Source organism: Panthera leo, chromosome Y (genome assembly GCF_018350215.1).
Source record: "Panthera leo isolate Ple1 chromosome Y, P.leo_Ple1_pat1.1, whole genome shotgun sequence".
In the NCBI taxonomy this organism is placed as follows: Eukaryota; Metazoa; Chordata; class Mammalia; order Carnivora; family Felidae; genus Panthera; species Panthera leo.
This window is the reverse complement of record NC_056697.1, coordinates 1,861,220-1,876,291: the sequence shown is the minus strand read 5'-3', so window position 1 is coordinate 1,876,291 and position 15,072 is coordinate 1,861,220.

The window sequence follows — 15,072 nt, the reverse complement described above, 5'->3', positions numbered from 1 at the left end:
AATACATTAACTAAAAGAAGGTCTCCCCCACCCGCCCTCCACGAACTTCTAACATTGGGTACGTGTGCTTGTAAATCTGGGTGCACGAGCAAAACTCTTAGCTAGCAGACAGGTGTCCCTCTTTGCTCCCGGGGTTCCACTGGAAAAGAGAACCCAAACCGGGCAATTTGGTTTCCAATTGCAAATAGAGCTCTCGTTCCAATGAAGCTGGACAGGACTCTAGATCTGGTGAGGCCAGCCTCTCTCCTGCTACTAAATGGAAAGTGTAGGATGCTACATCCTGCAGAGGACTTTTCTGCACTTTTTATCCCGTGAGACCAAACTACAGATGGGCAGTGTGGTGAGTTTCTGGGTTCCGGGAGGACCTGATATTTTGGGAAAGGAAACTGCATCCCACGGGTCTGGCTATTCAGCCTTCCTAACAGACTTAAACTTGTTACGTCATGAGAAGTCACTGGCTTTCCTTCTTGGCTTTGTGGTGTGATCACCTGGGGAGATTAAAAATTCCTCATGTCCTGGTGTGTTCATTTCCTGGGGCTGCCATAGCAAATCACCACAAATTGGGAGGGGGATGGGTAGGGCTTAAAGGAATTGAAATTTATGCTCTCCCAGTTCTGGGGAGCTATTTCTGAGGTCCACGTGGGGCAGGACCACTGAGATCCAGGAGTGGCAGGGCCACGGAGACCCAGGAGGGGCAGGACCACTGAGACCCAGGAGGGGCGGGACCACGGAGATCCAGGCAGGGCAGGGCTGTGCTCCCTCCAGAGGCTCCAGGAGAAGATCCTTCCCAGCTTTTCCAGCTTCTGGGGCTCCAGGCATCCCTGGACTTTTGGCCACGTCCCTCCCATCTCTGCCTCCGTTCTCTGTGTCTGTGTCTCCCCTTTTTTGTCCCTTATAAGGACACCTCCCATTAGATTTAGGGTCTACTTGGGTAATCTAGGATGAACTCATCCAGAGATGTTTTACCTAATTATGTCTTCAAAACTTGTTTTCCTAAATAAGGTCCATTCATAGGTTTCAGGGTTTAGGACGTGGACATATCTTTTGGGGGCCATCATTCAACCTAATACACCAACCCATATGTCTAGCTAGTTCAGAATCTTAGAAGAAGGCCCTGTAATTATAATCTGTGTCAAGGTAGAGGTGAACAAGTGGCTGGTGTAGTGCTGAGATCCATCAGGTGGTTTGGCAAATCTATACCATGGTCCATTCTGCATTTCCTTATGGGTTAACGCTCTGTGGGGCAATCTAATGTGCTCTTTTCTGCCATATTGCAGGGCCCCTGCCCGTATAGACATCAGAGCCTTGGTACGTGCTATTTAACCTCCTGTGCTCTGTTTGCAGACTTGGGAGAGAGAGGAAGCTCCCTGCACACCCACCTTAGAGGGTCATTGTTCAGATAGAAAATAATGTGCTTAGAACAGAGACTTACCCATTGCATGTGTTTCCTATGCTTTGCGATTTCCATACTTAGTCCTTTTATTTCCCAAACTTTTAAAATAGCTCTGGCTTCCAATGCACGTTCACACACTGTGTTCCATTCAGTCTTCACAAAGGCACATGGAAGGCTTGAATTCTGAGGACGAGTCTTCGTGATGATATAGTCTGCTCCTACGCCATGAGTCTTTGGCTGTGACCCGCCCATCCGAAGCCACGTAACAGGACCAGAACCAGAAGCAGAAGCAACCTGTGTACTGGGCTGGGCTCTGCTCAACTATGAGGCTTATTAGAATATGGCAGAAAAAAAAAAACCCACAAAGCTTTGAAATCAATGAGACGCGGTCTTGAATTTAGGTTCTGCCCCTTATCAGCTATGAGAACCTAAGTATGATCTATGCTAGCTTCCATTTCCTTGTATGTCAGAGGACATTAACACTCCTCACTTTATAGGATTACTAGGAAATCCACTGAGATAACATACAGATAGTGAGACAATGGTTAAAAGTCCAATTTAAAAAAAAATCCTACAGCTGTACCTATCACATATTGGAGTAACATAAATCATCTGAAAGAGAAATACACATATTTTTGTTGTTGTAGAAACTCTACAACACCTTTTGATTATGTAAAAAGAAAGTCCAGCCCCAGGTTGGACTCTCAGAAACATGTTGAGGTGTGAGAGCAAAGAAGTGAGGGGCCGCAAACAGAAAAATAGAGGAAAGAGAGAGGGGTAGATAGATAGATAGATAAGTGATAGATAGATAGATAGATGATAGATAGATAGATAGATATGGGTGGACAGATAGATATGTATAGATAGATGATAGATAGATAGATAGATAGATAGATAAGTAGATACATAGATACATAGATATGATGGATAGATAGATGATAGATAGATAGATAGATAGATAGATAGATAGATGATAGATAGAAAGATAGATGATAGATAGATAGATATGGGTGGTTAGATAGATATGGTGTATAGATAGATGATAGATAGATAGATAGATAGATAGATAGATAGATAGATAGATATGGGTGGATAGATAGATAGGTAGATACATAGATAGATATGATGGATAGATAGATGATAGATAGATGGATGATAGATAGATAGATAGATAGATGATAGATAAATGATAGATAGGTAGATAGATAGATGGATGATAGATGGATAGATAATAGATGATAGATAGATAGATATGGTACACAATATATAAAATATTTACAAATCAATATAAAATTACATATGTATGAATATTGGGATTCAAAATTCAAGAAACCATAGTTGAGCCGACTATTAAATCAACGTTTACATTTCCTGCTGAATCTTTCAGTATCCAAAATGTCTACGTAAACCTCACATTGTGCATGCTATGTCCTGGCTGCCCGTTTCACACACCGTAAAACGAACATCCCTAGCACCTTGCAGGATCCGTTTGCCCCAGTGACTGTACATCATGTGAGCAGATAACTCTCATCGGTCTATGAAACGTCTTCCATTCATAAAGCAAAATGCCACAATCCTGAATAGTATCCAGACCTTCCCACACATCTTAACACAAGTCTTCTTAATAATTCCTTATTTTAAAAGTTAGGTAAGAAGAGACAGAAAAATGAACAGGTGGGATTCCAAGGCTAAAGCTGGAGAATTGCAGAAGTCACACATAGCAGGGAAAATATAACTTGGGAAGCACTTTCAACCCTAAAAAATGAAATTTAAAAAATCTTGGTACTATTTTCTTTGGTACCTATTCCCATTTGACTACATAGAAAACACTTTTATTTTTATTTTTATTGAAGTTTATTTATTTTGAGAGAGAAAGAGAGTGGGGGAGGGGCAGAGAGAGGGAGAGACAGAATCTCCGGCAGGCTCCATGACATCAGGGGTGCCATCGACGCATGGCAGGGCTCGAACTCATCAACTGTGAGACCATGACCTGAGCCAAAATCAAGAGTCAGAGGGTTAACCGACTGAGCCACCCAGGTGCCCCTAGAAAACATTTTTAAAAGGCTACCCTACCACATACTGTAGCCTGGATGTAGATCTGGTGTCCAGTTACTAAGTCTCGGAGTTTTTTCCCCTGCTAGAATGTCGACAGCAATGCCATTTCCCTAACACCAAGGTGATTAGCTATCCTTGAAGCCTGAAGCATCTCCTGACACATTGCAGAATATTGGTGAGGTCCATCTTCCCAGGCAGGCTGAGACTACATTTCCCAGGCTCCCTTGCTTCTAGATGGCGTCTTGTGATCAATTCTCACCAAACAGGTGACTTCCTTCCAGGCTAAAATGATGGATATAGAAATTATAAGGTGCTAGAGGACAGAGGGGCTGCAGATAGGAAGAGCCTGAGTTTCTGAATAGCCCCGGGGCTTTTCAGAAAGCAGGGCCTGCCATGTGGACTCTGTTATGCTACCGTGCTCTGAAACCCTTCCTCTTATGGCCGCCATAACTCTTGGGAACCACACTCCCCCTGGCAAGTAGACACTCATGCTTATTGGGTTATGACTTTGCAAGTCTGAGGTTTATTCTACCCATAGGATGGTCCCATATAAGACCTTAAACCATTTATTTTGCCCATAGCATAGTCCCACGTAAGACCATGAGCCATAAGAACACTGTGATGTTTCAATAATACTTGGGAAGAGCTTTCTTTAGAAATGTGGGGGAAAACCAGTGGCTACTTCTTTTATCATTATTACAATGATCTTTGTGGATGGATTGTATAACTCAAATTTGTACACGAGTTGTGATTTTCGAAATCTCTCATATGCTGCGATCTAAAATGCATGATAAGACTTTTGGTAGTAATTATTTATTCTAGAGCAAGGAACTAGGGCCCATGAGATCCCAAATTTCTCCCATCTGTGAGCCGTAGAGAACCACTGCCTGCAGCCCAGGCCAGTATTTCAGCTGGATTTGTAAATATGGCATACATTAAAATTTCCTACAACGGTTTTGTCAAAACAACCAGACTCTGAGGTTTCCCCTCCTGATTGTTTAAGAAATAGAAAGAGAAAAGTATATTTTCATTTAAAAAAATACAGAAAGTGGCTTGAGAGCAGGAATGCGTTGTTAGTGAAACTGAATTCAACTTTTCTGTTATGAAAAAGAGAATGTAGACACAGTGCTTTGGGAAGGAAGAAACCAGGCTCTTTTCCATTAATGTCTGGCAACGTGAATTTTAAAACAATGATAAAAAGTAAATAAGCAAAATCTTTAGCGGATTTCACATATAACATGAAGAGTCACAAAGTCCCTTTTATTATTTTAGGTTGTATAGGCTTTTGTACGATATGTCAAAATAATTCAATGGTACTTTGAATGAGATAGTGGGTTTTATGCCATTCCTTACGATTTGGCTCTCAATGAGTATAAAAATAGATTATGTGTAAAAGCTTTTTTTTTTCTATTTTTCTTTCTGGATGATGGGAGGAGGTCAAGGTCTATTTTAAATAAATAGTTAAAGAAAGATTAAAAACACAAGTTTCAGAGGACAGGATTAGTACCCACTACAGTTTCATTTTCTTCTTGTTGATCCTGGAAAATGAGACTTTTGTCAAGCCAGGATTGAAACTAATAAAAAAAAAAAAGTAACCGCAGAGATTTTTTTTTCCTACAGAAAATACTGGGTTTAGTACATTTCAAATGGGGGAAAATAATCTTTCTTGACAGCTTTCCGGCAGAAACCAGAAAAGTGCACCAAAGGCCACCCACCATGTGGCCAGGTTTCTGGAGGGCCAAAAGGAATTGGCCAGAAGGAAGGCAGATCCGGGGCCATCTGGGAGAGAAAGACCAAGTTCCTAGTTTCCACACATAAAGCTTATACTACAGTGAGTTTCTGTAAAGCCTTTATTTCATATTATAAATGTTATAGGTAAGATATCGCAATATAGAAGAAAAGGAATAAATAAACCTTACTCACAATTGCATTACTCAACATACACGGAACATACTCAGACTTGGCTAAGTGTATACACAAACGAAAATCAGTTATATATGTAATTTCAGTTCTGTTTGTATGACAAACCATGTGGTTTAAGGTTCATTTATTTCCCATAACAGTCTATGATTTTAATACTCCAATGCCATCAGTGGGACTAATATCCCATGATTTGGATGCACCATTAAGTGTTCAACCATTTCTTGGTGGACGTCTGGATTGTTTCATACTTTGCACAGTCTCCCATGAAACTCTGAAATCCTATGGCACAGGATTGCTCCAGTAAAGAATGTGAATGTATGTGAGGTTGTTGCCAAACATTTGGAAGTACCCTCTAAAACGGGTTTCCAGGGGCGCTTGGGTGGCTCAGTCGGTTAGGCGTCCGACTTCGGCTCAGGTCATGATCTTGCGGTCTGTGGGTTCGAGCCCCGCGTCGGGCTCTGTGCTGACAGCTCAGAGCCTGGAGCCTGTTTCAGATTCTGTGTCTTCCTCTTTCTCTGACCCTCCCCTGTTCATGCTCTGTCTCTCTCTGTCTCAAAAATAAATAAACGTTAAAAGATGTTTTAAAACGGGTTTCCAATTTCTACAGCTCCCATCTAGCATATGACAGTACTATTTCCCCACACTTTATGCCCAAGATTTCCTATCATGTTAATAACTCCTAATTTGGTACTTAGAGAGAAGTGTGTGTTTTCTATCTTTCATGCATATTAACGAACAAACTGCATAACTTGGCAATTTCATAAAGGCAGCATTTATCAGCCTGTCCCCACATTTCTGTTGAGCTGTTTAGACTTGCTTTTTCAGTAACAATAATTTACATCACAAGGCATTAACACATCTTAAATATAGCAAATGCTCTATGAGACATTAAGGTCCTAAATAGAGCAAGTGTTTTGTTACATTTTGGTAGTCATTCTTTTCCCCTCAAATTTGTTTACAGAACTGCATTTTTTCGAAGACAAGTTTTAAAATTTGTTAGTAGCTGTATTTCCCATGTTCTCCTGTTTTCACCCTTGCTTAGAAAGCCTTTCTTCATTCTGAGATTAGATATTGCCCTACCTTCTTTTATACTTTTTAGATTTTTTAAAATTGTTTTAAGTTTATTCATTTATTTTGAGAGAGAGAGAGAGAGAAGCAGAGACAGAGTCGAAAGCAGGCTCCATACTATCAATGAAGAGCCCAGTGTGGGGCTCGAACTCATGAACTGTGAGATCACAACGTGATCTGAGATCAGGAGTCAAATGCTCAACCAACTGCACCACCAAGGTGCCCCTACTTTCCATTTCTAAACATTAAGATCGTAAACATGTGGGACCTATTGTAGAGTGTTTTAGAACACGTTTTCACATGACAGTGCAACTTTCTTAAACTTTTTTCTGACTATCATGTGCATTCTTACCCACTTTTGTCTTGAGATACATTTCATTAGAATTTTTCATTAAAAAAAGGTCATTAGATTTCAACTGGAATGTCTTAAACAGATGAACGTTTGCAGTATGTTACAGATTTTTTTTAGGTGTTATTATATACTGTATATTAATATAAGATTGTGTCTTCCCATGCAAGGTCATGAGTTGTGCCCCTTTTAATAAGCATCTTTCTGATCATCCGATCAGAAATGGTCTGATCTTAGGGGCACCTGACTGGCTCAATTGGTTAAGCGTCCGACTCGTGGCTTTGGCTCAGGTCATGATCTCACGGTTCTTGGGACTGAGCCCCGCACGGGGCTCTGCACTGACAGTGTGGAGCCTGTTTGGGATTCTCTCTCTCCCTCTCTCCCTCTCTCCCTGCCCCTTCCCCATTTGTGCTCTCTCTCTCTGTCTCTCTCAAAACAAACAAATAAATAAGCATTAAAGAAAGAAAGAAGTGGTGTAATCTTGTCTGCATAGACATCCTGAACCCTTTTGCTACATATCTTGTGGAGGTATTTTGTTATCTACCTAATTTTGAGCTATTTAACAGATTGTATCGTCTGTGCACACTTAGGATGTATTCCCCTCTCCACAGTGGTGCCTCTTACTTATTGTTCTTGTTATGGTGCACTGGCTACAGGTTCCGTCGCAACGGTTGGCAACGCTCCTGGCTCTTGCAGAAGGAAAAGGTCTAAGGAACAGCTTTTCCCAGGTCACCCTCAGAACTCTGCTTTGAAGTCAGGTTCTGGTTCTGCCAGATGCTCTCCAAACAAACGGGGGCTGTTCTACTCAAGCAACTGTGCACCAGGCAGCCTGAAGCAAAAGTCCACAACATCTAAGAATAATCTTTCGGACTCTGAATTACAAAGTGTGTTCTTTGGTTGAGAAGGGGTATTGAATAAACCAAAGACCTTTCTCGCATAGCTGTGCATGAGCTGCATGCTGGAGAAGCTCGCCATGGCTCTGACGAGCCAGGGGTAGACCATCCAGGAATCCTGCGAGACATGTGTTCAACCACAGGTAGCTTGGAATCAACCGCACTGGAGTGTTTACACCACAGAAATGGGCAAATTCTACAAATCAGAGTGTGTGTGTTGGAGAGTTGGTTTGCTTAGCCTGCCACTTACTATCAAGGATATCTCATTCATTCATGCATTCATTCAGTAAGTATTTTTGGAGCATATTCTATGTGCCCAACAAGTTGAAAAAGAAAAGATAAAAATTTTAATAGTGGGGGCAAAGATTCAGCAGTAATCAGTTGATGCACACAGTTGCCATAGGTATTATGCAGAGGAAGACGCTCTCAGAGTTTGTAACACACATAAATCGCCAGACCAGGAGCTCCCAGGTTTCCCTGAGGAAATGATGCATCGGCTTGGACCTCGTCACTTCCCAAGTCTCTCTATCCACCCCACAAATATATAAGCAACTCTTTCCTGACCGGAGTATCTACATCAAAGACAGAAAGGCTCCTCCCTCTGTCTTAAAAAGCTTCAAGCACAATAAACAGAACCTCCTTCAGTAAGCATATCCAAGCCACAGAATCGAGTAATAAAGGTTTACTACTCTGAGCGAGATCTGGGATCAAAGGGACAGGGTCGAACATTTATAGCGGAATTCACAGGCGATCGTCAGTGCCCATCATCTCACCCTGAAGCCTTTTCTCGTTGAAGCTGCACACATTCACCACCTCAGAAGACCACTTACCTCCAGCTCTGGCCCTTTTGCTTTCCAGATAAATCATTCTCTTTTCGGACCAGAGTGCTCTATGGAAAAGACAATGAAGGCGTCCCAAACGGTTTGAAAAAGGAACAAAATAAAATCGTACCTTGGAATAATTCATATTCTTTCACTTCCCACTCAAATTCTGCATGTGTGTGTGCATTTAACCTCTTGGAAACATAGGTTTTTTTTTTCCTTTCCCATGTTCTGTCTTGTGTTTGTAAGCAACTCAAGGCAGCAACCAGTTTTAGTCTATCAAGCGTTTATCTGACAAAGGTGCCGTTTTTATTCTTTTTGCTATTATAATAGCTGGTGAAATATCAGGCTCACATGCTTGCAGAGTGAGTTTCCTTTTGAGATCAAACCTTTATTCTCAGTACAGGGTTCCAAGGTTGGCCCACCTTGCACGGAGCTCTTAAGCTAGAGAGGCAGGCTAGTTCAGTGATATATATGTGTTTTGTTCATTCACATATCCCCATATTTAGTGAACACCTGCTATTGAGAAGTCACTATTTGGTGGAGACCATAAGTCAGATATCCCAGTGACCCCAAGGACAGTGTAGGCCACCTACTAAATGCTCATTGCTAGGATTAGGTGAGTTACATATGGGGAATAATCTTGGATGAGAAAAGGGGACTCAGGAAGACAGTCACTCAAGGGTGCTTAAGATTCAGTCAAACAGATGGAAGGGAAGGATGTGGGGTCCTGGTGCTTTGGGAATCAGGGAGAGGTTCAGTTTAGCTTGCACGTGGATTTCATCGAGTGTGGGTACCAAAGAATGCCGGAGACCTCCCCTTGTGCTGTGTTGTGAGGTCTGCTCCATATTGGGACGGACTGCATAGTCAACAAGGAACGGTTGTAAGGTTTTTTGCTTTGCTTGTTTTAAACCACCAACCATGGACGATTTGACCATTAAGCAATTAAAAAAAAAATGGAGACTTCAACGGATTCCCATTGGGGAAAATTAACTGGGCTGTCAGTACAATTAGTTAGGAAGCAATTGCCATAATTTAGATTAGGATTAATGAAGGTTTGGTTTAACACCATCTGAGCAAAAATAGAACGGACTGAAGATAATTGAGACGTATCAGAGAGAAAGATTCGCAAGGATTTGGTGATTGTATGCATGGAAAGGAAGAAATACCAATATCAAAGAAAAAAATCTTTGGATCTGAGGGACTAACAGTAATGTATCTCCTTCAATGAGAGTAAGACAGTGGAAAGTTTCCTACTTGGACGCTGCTCCATTGGAAGCTTTCTTCCAGATGGTGAACTGGAGGTATTGAGCAGATATTTAGAAATGACACGATATCCATTTAAGATCAACAGACTCAGAAAAAAATTACGTTACAATTTTTTTTTTTTACTGATACTTCTATTTTAAAGTAACTTTTTTGAGTAGTTAGATATTCATTAATATGCTCTGAGCCAAAGATACAAAGAGAAAGAAGGTGTAAGTATGGGGCAAGTATCTTGGGATATTGTGTATCCGCAAATACAATGTGGATACACATTGTTTTTACCAGGAGGTAAAACTGGGGGGTTTTGATTTTGATTTCAAGATCTCATCATCATAACCCCAAGCATGTGCTGATTACAGATTTCTGAACGTTTATTAGCCTCCTGTAAAACCTACAGTTGTTGGCCCACGTTAAGGCAATAAAGCACCAACCAAGAAAACCTGGCTATTGATACAAAGGCCCGTAAAGTCCACTTGGACTAATGTGGGCCAGAGGCAGAGGTCCAGCTGGCTTGCAAAGCTGTGTGCTGGAAAACCGGGCACCCGGGGTGATTTGTTGCACTTGTGGTCGCCTGGAGGGCCCTGGGGCATCAAGAGGATGCCCGGAAACCGAGCCTTCCCCGCCCAGGTGTCTGCAAGAAAGAACTGCAGAGATTCGAAGGCAACAGTGGGACCCAGACTTGCCTCTCAGCCCAGAACAGTGATTCAGACTCTCCACGGCTACGGCTTGCAACCACAGAAACCAGCAAGAGAAAAATGGTGGGGCGGGGAAGAATCACATGTCTCCTCTGCAAAACCCGGATGCCAACAAGGGAGGGAAGACCCAGCAGGTACAGGTTCCATGATCACACAGGGTTGATGGCCAACGAGGTGAGCCCCGTTCGCATTAGCCTAAAAGTTTCATCGCTCTTCATATGGTCCTAGCCCTGGCAAGACAACCGCAAGCTGTCATCCGACTTTCCAGGATAAATAAAGCAAGCTGGGCTCGTCCGGGCTTGGGGAGCGGCTTTAGTGCTAAGGGTGGAGCCCACGAAAGCTTGCACTTGTACCAAAAGCCCACAAAAGCTCTTTTCGCATGCCTATAGAATGAGTCACGCTAGAGCCGAAATCACAATAAACGCACCGGCAAAGCTAAGGACGGGGTGAATTATGCTCGTGTGCCATGGCAGCCTCCCGGAGTTGTATTTTATTTTTTGGTGACCATGGTAGCACAGAGGAAGGGTCAGGCAGAACCAGAAGTGCTGCCACGAGTTTCGGAAAACCCTCCATTATAATTTTCTTATTTCATTACGGGGGTAAAACGATGCCACACACACCACGGTTACTGAAACATCCAAACAAAAGTCATACGACAAAGTGCGCACAGCCTGACCCAGGATCCAGGAGACGTTTAGAGAGACGGAAGGAAATTTTGTGATTAAAAGGGTAGACCAACAAAATAAAGACCGCATAAAGGCCATTAAGACTGAAAAGAAAAATAAAAAAATAATACATATACATATTTGCATATATGTGTCTTCCTGAGATAAAGATTACAGCGTGAGTTGTTGACTTGAAGGGAATGACTGGCACACAGCTCAGGGCTACAGTAGCTTTTATAACACATCCAATGATAGGTCTATTTTTGCATAATGCAGACGTGGCTTTGGTTCTTTTGCAAGTTGCAGAAAACACTGTGCCACAAAATACATTGCTTTTGGTCAGCGGTCATTAAAAACTACGAAAATAATTAGGAAGAAGAGTGGGTCATTGACTTAAGAAAATGGAAAGGTAGCTGGAGCGTTCTGAAGCGTTGACGCTGGCTGACCAGCAGGCGAGAGCTTTGTCTAGATTCCCAGGAATGCCGGGACTCGCAGAAGCCAGATTATCCTGCGTGTCTGGAGTCAGATCTCTGTTCATTCCTGTCCAGGCTGCATAGCCACGAGCTGCACATCCTGAATCGGAATTGCAGGCACTGCTTTCTCCTCTGCTCTGTGATGTCCCTTGAGGGTCTGGAATGGAAGCGGGAGAATGAAGATAACTATGGCAGCCTCTTACTGCCATCCAGCCTTGACTTGTCACCATCCAGCATCGGTTTCCTCATCATCATTGCATACAGCAGGCTTCTGAACATGTCATGTATCCTCCAGATCAAATAGAATGGGCGCATTCTGGAATTTTCCTTCATACTACTAACAACACTAACTACTCTTTACTGAGGATCTTGAGCCAAGCGCTGGGCTAGAACAATTTACACTAAAGTCTGTAATTCTCCAGATAACCCTGGAGACCCTCATTAACCATCTGACCCCTGACCCAAGTTGAGAGGGAGAGGAAGGAACCGACTTTAGGTCAAACACCTAGGAAGAAACATCTGGGCTTAGAACCCAAGTATGTAGGCAACTGTTCTCTACTATACTTTACACGGCAATGTGCTATGCCTGTTCTGTAGTGAATGATGGCTCTTATTGCCTTAAGAACTTCTGTGGTTATCAGCATGTGGGGCATAAGGAAGACAGCAGCAACAACATGGATCGTCCTCTAGGTGATACGCTCTGAAGGCACAATTTCACCTGGCTAGAAAAGATGGGAACCATTGCCATCCATGACAGAGAAAATTGAGGTGTATCAATCAACAGATAGTCATGGGAAACTTTCTAAACCTGAATTTTATATCTATCTGTCTCTCTCTATACCCATCCATCCATCCATCCATCCATCCTTTCTTATCTATCCACCCCTCTCTCCATCTATTAGCTATCACCTATCCATTCTACCATCCATCCACCCATCCATCCACCCACCCACCTACCCATCCATCCATCCACCTACCCATCCATCCATCCATCCATCCATCCATCCATCCACCCACCCACCTCCCCATCCATCCATCCACCTACTTATCCAACCATCCATCCATCCACCTACCCATCCATCCATCCACCTACCTATCCAACCATCCATCCATCCATCCATCCATCCATCCATCCATCCTAATCTGTCAGTCTAGTGATCTGCCAACACCACAAAACTATAAAACAAAACCAAATTTTGTTAAGTTTAGAATATTCCATTTTATTTAAAAATAGAATTTCATCTCCTTGTATCTAAACAGGAAGGATTAATCCTTTTGCAAAAAGTAAAATAAGACTCAGCTGCCCTCTCTCCAGGTCTTTGAAGCTTCTTTGTTCATTTGTTCTCACCCTTCTGCATAGGCAGAGCTCTGGGTGCCTGGCTTCTCCTATCCAAGGGCCACATGGCCATATACCCACTACCAGTTCTTTGGTGCCATGGTAGATGGAAGAAAATTCTGGAGAGCAGATAGGTGCAGTGTTGAATGTAATATTCCTATATGTTCATGAATGTCCTGGGGAAACACCCTGTGTTGCCACAGACCCTAGACTCATATTATGAAGAAGGTATACCTCATGCTCATAAATTGCCAACATTGCTCCTCGTGGGGATAAACACGACAGAGGAAAAAGCTTGAGCTATTTAATACATTCATTGTCAGAGCAAAACCAAGCTATCATCTTAAAAAGCTTAAACTTTCTGTTTCAAAACAGAGAAAAAGTAAATGCAATTTTTTTTAAACTATCCTCAGATTCCTTCTCTTTTTGTTTTGAAGTGTTCGTTTACTCATCTGCCTTAGGTCTGATTTTTTAGAGGAAGCCCACGAGAGAAAGTGCTCCCAACAAACCTATTGCGTGAGCCATATTTTGGGGGGGGAAATAAAGCAAGCAAGGTGGGATCTCAGGCCAAGTTGTACAAAAGGAAGCCTCCATATGAAACCGCAGGGGACTCTGGAGAGTAAGTTTGCATCAGGGTTGGTCGGTTTGTACCACCTTGGTCTGAGCGCTGAAGTAAATTCACACCTCTCTGGAGGTGAGGGAGGCAGCTCCGGGAAGCCCAGGTCAGTTTTCTGCAGAGGGTCTTGGCTGGGAGAAGTAAAGCGCATGTGTATCCAGGGAGGGTGCACAGCCCCAGCTAAAGGGACCTTTGCATACAGCCGGGGACCACTGAACGTTTCTAATATACCACCCTGTCTGTCACCCCGAGCTTCTGTCTTCAGTGGAGGTGCCAGTGTGCTTCTGTCTACACCCAACCCTGAAATCTATGGAAATGCTCCTTTGTGAGACACAAGCCATTTCTTCTGGACTAAATTGCTCCTTCTATGTCTCTTCCTTTCTTCTGACCTTTTTACCTGCCCCAGTGCTACAACCTTAATACCATGGGTTTCAACGGTTGGGGTGCCCAGGAATCCCTGCAGAACTTGCGGACATGCGGACCTTGATGGGGCAGGTCTGGCATGGAGCGCGAGAGTCTCCATTTCTGGCAGGGTGATACCAACCGTTGAAACCCATGGTCCTGGGGCATCCACCTGTTCTGGGCATTTCCTCATGGCCAATCTTCAGAGTCTTTGAGGGGAAGGTCTATTCTGCATGAATCAGTTAAGGAGACTCCAGCACGTGGGTTATTTTTATGCCTTCACACTAATTCTTAAATGTTTTTTTAACGTTTATTTATTTTTGAGACAGAGAGAGATAGAGCATGAACGGGGGAGGGTCAGAGAGAGAGGGAGACACAGAATCTGAAACAGGCTCCAGGCTCTGAGCTGTCAGCACAGAGCCCGACGTGGGGCTCGAACCCACGAACTGCGAGATCGTGACCTGAGCTGAAGTCGGACGCTCAGCCAACTGAGCCACCCAGGCGCCCCAGATTTTTATGTATTTTAAACACAGGTTGACATTGTCTTCACTCAGCATTTTGGGTGTCATGCATAGCAATTTTCTGCTAATGAATGAACATGTTACCTTCACAAGCCCGCTCCCCAATAGTTAGATACATCTTGTCTCTACAGGGGAATCCATTTTTCTGTCATGTTTTCGATGCAAGATAAAATGTCACGTTCTTTCCAATTTGTGAATATACTCCTTCCTCCCTTCCATAAAGGTATGGCTAATTGTCCTCAAGGTGAGTCCCTAGATTGGGGACTGTAAGTACATGAACAGGTACATCATATTGGTTACCTCCACAGCATATCACACGTGTGTGGTTATTTGGACCCGTGAGACTGCCTTCTGCTACTGCCCACCTAGATGCATTCTTGAACAAGGTCAAATGAGGTTGGTACTGCAGGCCCAAGGCAACCCACTTTGAGAACCATTACGGTAGAGACTAGAACCTGACACACGCTGGAAAGTCAGCGGTCAACCGTCGGGCTGGAGAAGGCAGCAAACGGAAATGCCGACTCCTTCCTGAGATCGTAAGTAAGAAACCCAAGAGCTTGCATCGCAAGCAAGAGCTTAAAAATGCTGGTTATGCC